The sequence below is a fragment of the Eublepharis macularius genome, chromosome 6 (assembly GCF_028583425.1).
Source record: "Eublepharis macularius isolate TG4126 chromosome 6, MPM_Emac_v1.0, whole genome shotgun sequence".
NCBI lineage: Eukaryota > Metazoa > Chordata > Lepidosauria > Squamata > Eublepharidae > Eublepharis > Eublepharis macularius.
The window spans coordinates 2,670,748-2,675,540 of record NC_072795.1 but is presented as its reverse complement, the minus strand read 5'-3'; positions in this window follow the sequence as shown (position 1 = coordinate 2,675,540).

Below are 4,793 nucleotides of genomic sequence, written 5' to 3'. Positions count from 1 at the left end.
TCTTAGAGTTGCCAGCTAACCAAGAAAAACGTAGCCCAGCTGGGAAAAATCAAGGCAAAACTGTTTCTTGCTTGGAGATGTCCTTGGTTATTTGCTGATGTCATAGAATCATAGGGTTGGAATGGACCACCAGGGTCATCTAGTCCAACCCCTTGCGCAATGCAGGAAATTCACAACTACCTCCCCCCCCCCACACACCCAGTGACCCCTGCTCCATGCCCAGAAGATGGCAAAACACCTCCAGGATCCCTAGCTAAACTGGCCTGGAGAAAATTGCTACCTGACCCCAAGGTGGCGATCGGCCTTACCCTGGGCATGTAAGAAGGGGCCAGGAGAACTAAGCCCTGATGTAACCCTTCCTGCCCTCCCCTTCATGATCTGCCCAGTTTCACAGAATCAGCATTGCTGTCAAACGGCCATCTAGCCTCTGCTTAAAAAGCTCCAAAGATGGAGAGCCCACCACCTCCCAAGGAAGCCTGTTCCACTGAGGAACTGCTCTACCTTTCAGGAAGTTCTTCCTAATTGTTTAGCCGAAAACTCTTTTGATTTCATTTCAACCTGTTGGTTCTTGTCCGACCTTCTGGGGCAGCAGAAAACAACTCCACACCGTCCTCTATATGGCAGCCCTTCATGTACTTGAAGATGGTGATCCTATCACCTCTCAGTCATCTCCTCTCCAGGCTAAACATACTGAGCTCCTTCAACCTTTCCTCCTAGGACTTGGTCTCCAGACCCCTCACCATCTTCCTTGCCCTCCTCTGGACTCACTCCAGCTTGTCTATATCCTTCTTAAATTGTGGTGCCCCAAACTGAACACAATACTCTAGGTGAGGTCTAACCAGAGCAGCACAGAGCAAGCAACATCATCACTTGGTTGGGGGAGAGGAACTTTAAAATTGTTTTCTTGCAGTGTTAACACAGAGAGAAATACAGGACCCTGTCCCTAGCATGGGGAGGCAGAGGAGGGGAAGAGCTGATAGTCCATCTCTTCCTTGAGACTGCAAGAAAACAATTGCAAAGTTCTTCTCCCCCAGAGATCCCACACGGCTGTCTTTGAAAAGCTTTTCCTCTCCCCTGCCTCTCTGAGCTAGGACCGTAAAGCTGTTTTCAACTACAGTTCCCAGGTAAAACTGTGCCCCCAACATGTTAAAAAACATGTGTCTGCTATCACTTGTAGCTTAGCCTTGAGTCAGGCCAAGGTCAGTATTTTCGTCAGACTGGCAGCTGCTCTCCAGAGTCTCTGGTGACATCACTTCCAGGCAAACAGGAAGTGATGTCAGCACATCCGGGTGCTGCTTACAACCCCCCCCCTTCCCACCAATTCCCCAGTGGCTGGCCAGCTGAATGGCAGCAGGAAGTGCTTCCTACCACCAGGGGCTTAGTAAACCTACTCAGAAGAAGCGCAATGTTTTAAATATTTCAATAGTTGAGAATGCTATTTGTAGACTTTTTACATGAAATAGACGATAATGATTTGATGGTATGTGGATTTATGGATTAAGGAATATGAACGATAGAAAAAAAGGGACTTTTATTCTTAACACAGTATAAGTGAGAATTTGAAAATGATATAGATTTATCGTGAAGAAAATCGGAACCCAGCTTGTAGTTTAGTCTTTCTTTTATTTTTCTTCCTTACATCTTGTTCTTATTCTTGTTGCCTTTTCTTTTTTCTTTTTCATATTTATATACATTGTTAGTTTGGTTTCGTTCTTAGATGATTGTGTTTTTATGTTTATTGTTTATTGCTTGAATAAATATAGTAAAAACATTAAAAAATTAAAATTAATGGAGAATGCCATTCTTCACCTTAGCCAAATCCTAGGCTTACCAACCTCCAGGTGGGGTCTAGAGTTCCCCCCAAACGACGACTGATCTCCAGAGTACAGAGATCAGGGCCCTGGGAGAAAAAGGCAGCTTTGGAGGGCAGACTCGGGGGCCTCTAATCCCTGCTGAGTCCCTTCCCCTCCCCAAACTCCACCTTCCCCAGGTCTGCGCCACAATCCAGGAGTCGCCCAAGCTGGAACTGGCAAGCCTCCTCAAGCCAGACTGTAGTCTGTCTCTTGCCTAGCAACGGACTTTACCTGTCTGGATTGTTCATGATGTGAGCCACAACAAAATCCCGGGCTGTAATTGCAGGATGCTGCAAGAACGGATTGGAATGAGAAACCCGGGCTTGGAATGCGGAGGCCCAGTGCTGTGGAGGGAAACCAGTCGAACCAGGCCTGCCTGCTGCGTTATCCCAGGCCTCTTCCACTCCTCCTCTCTCGAATTAAAACCATTAACTGCCTCCTAAGTGACACTGCACAGTGGGGTGGGGGCGGGGGTCCCTACTTAAACAAATTTGTTTCGATCAACGTAACAGCAAAATTAGACCCCTGCTGGATCTGATCAGTGAAGGCCCCTCAAGCCCAGCACACGGTGGGCGATCAGTTCCCCTGGAGAGGCAATGGGCAGTACAGGTAGGCCAAGGTTTCCCCCTGAGGTTGCCTCTTAGCACTGGGCTTCACAGCTTTGGAAGTTCCCTTTATTATCCAGGGCCAGTTACCCACTGATGGACCCATTCTCCATTATGAACCTTCCTGACCACTGGTGGAGAGTGCCCTCAAGTTATAGCTGACTTATGGCGACCCCTGCTGGGGTTTTCATGGAAAGAGGCTGACAGAAGAGGTTTGCCATTGCCTGCCTCTGCAGCCCTGGTCTTTGTTGGAGGTCTCCCATCCAATTACTAACCAAGGCTGACCCTGCTTAGCTTCTGAGATCTGACGAGGTCAGGCTCACCTGGGTACAGTCATCTTTTTGCTTTGGATGCCTTCACCTTTTGACATCAGGCCGGTGGCAACTGGGCACACTCCCCGTTCATTGCCTGCCAGCCCGCTGAGTGCTGGTGGGAGGAAAATAGTTTTTTAAAAAATGGCACTGCACAAGCAGCGTCACGTCACTTCCAGTGAATATTTAGAAGCAATGTTGCCTTGCCAGCATCCTGCCGACACAATGCTCTTCGATTTCGGCAAAACACTGTCGTTTCAAAGAATTTTGGCCAGATCCTGGCAAAATGACATCACAAGGTATTTGCCAGACATGACATCACCATACCCCCCCTTCATCACCCATCAGCCATATGCCCCCCCAGTAACAGATCTTTTCCTTTACAGGAGGGCGAAAGCTTTTAGTAGGAAGAAAGAATCTTATCAGGAAAAAAAAAGCAGCCAGCTGCCAAAGGGTTAAGCACCCCCTTTCCCCACCAGGTTTGCCTTTTGCTGCAGGCTGCAACCTTTTCCATTGTCTTTCCGAATGTGTTTTAAGAAGACGAAGAAATTGGGGCTGAAGAATCTCTTGGCCCCGAATCTCAGCTGCCATGACGAGCTGTACAGAAACCAAGCATTGCCCAAGCTCACTTCCTTGTCCCGGGGAGGGAGAGGAGGTGACACTCACTCTTGAGCAAGGAGGGGAGCGTGTGCATTAGAATAAAAATGCAGCCACTCCCTCTTGCGTGAGGTCTTGCTCATGTGTGTGGGGTAACAGCAGGTCGATGGGGTCAGTGCATCTCTGGGGGCCCACGCTCCGGTTTTGTAGCCAGGTCCCTGTGGGGTGGGGAGTGGGGGTGGGAATCATGAACAAAGGGGAAGTCTCCATTTGCTATGCCAGCTCTGATTTCTGAGACAACTTTCAGGGCACACATTCCCAGGAAAGGGACCAGAATCAACAGAGCCAGTCATATATGTAAATCAATGGGGTGGCTGACATTGGGCATACTGTGTACGGAAACGAGGTCAAAAAGGGCATGTCATAAATGTCTGTCTATGTATCTGCCATGAGTATTCCTGTGCTCTGTATTATGTGCTGATCCTCTGAGAATATGGGAAGTGGCATTTTGGGGGGCCTGTCTAGCTGGGAGTTGCTTATCTTACAGATGCCTGCTGTGATGTCTACTTTAGTTTTCACAGCTGCTTGAGAATGTGTCCTTGAGTGTCGGCTTCTCCCTGGGAACTGAAAATGACTTCATCTCTCCTGCAGTTCTTCTCTCCTACTGTCTCAAACCTCTTCCCCCCCCCCTTTTCTGGCTTCTTCACACCAGAATCCGTCCATATCCTAAAAGCGGGGACTTTCCCTATAACTAGGGCTTTTTTTCTGGGAAAAGAGGTGGTGGAACTCAGTGGGTTGCCCTCGGAGAAAATGGTCACATGGCTGGTGCCCCCGCCCCCTGATCTCCAGACAGAGGGGAGTTTAGATCACCCTCCGCGCCTCTCAGCCATGTGACCATTTTCAAGAGGTTCTGGAACTCCGTTCCCCCGCGTTCCCACTGAAAAAAAGCCCTGCCTATAACTAACCCCTCCAAACTTCTACACATCGCTTCTGCCAATACCCTTGTCTGTGTATGCTGATACTGATGGATCGCTAATAAAGGAACTTTAACTCATACACTGGCGTGTGTGTAGTGGAGTATTGTGGGGATCTGACTGCCAGGACCTGACAGGGCAACCAAAATGATCAGAAGGTTGGAGCAGCCTTCTTAGGAGTGCAGCAGGATTTGCGTCCAGTGGCACCTTAGAGACCAACAAGAGTTTCAGGGTATTCGATTTCTTCAGATACTAGGGAGCTCTAAATTTATATCTTGTTGGTCTCTTAAGATGCCACTGGACTCAAATCTTGCTGCTCTCCTGTAGACAGACACAGCTACCCACCTAAAAATATTTCCGAGGAGACTTTGCAGTCTAGAAAAAAGATTCCTTGCGGGGACACGACAGAGGTTTATAAAATTGTACACGAGGTAGAGAAAGTGGATAAAGAGA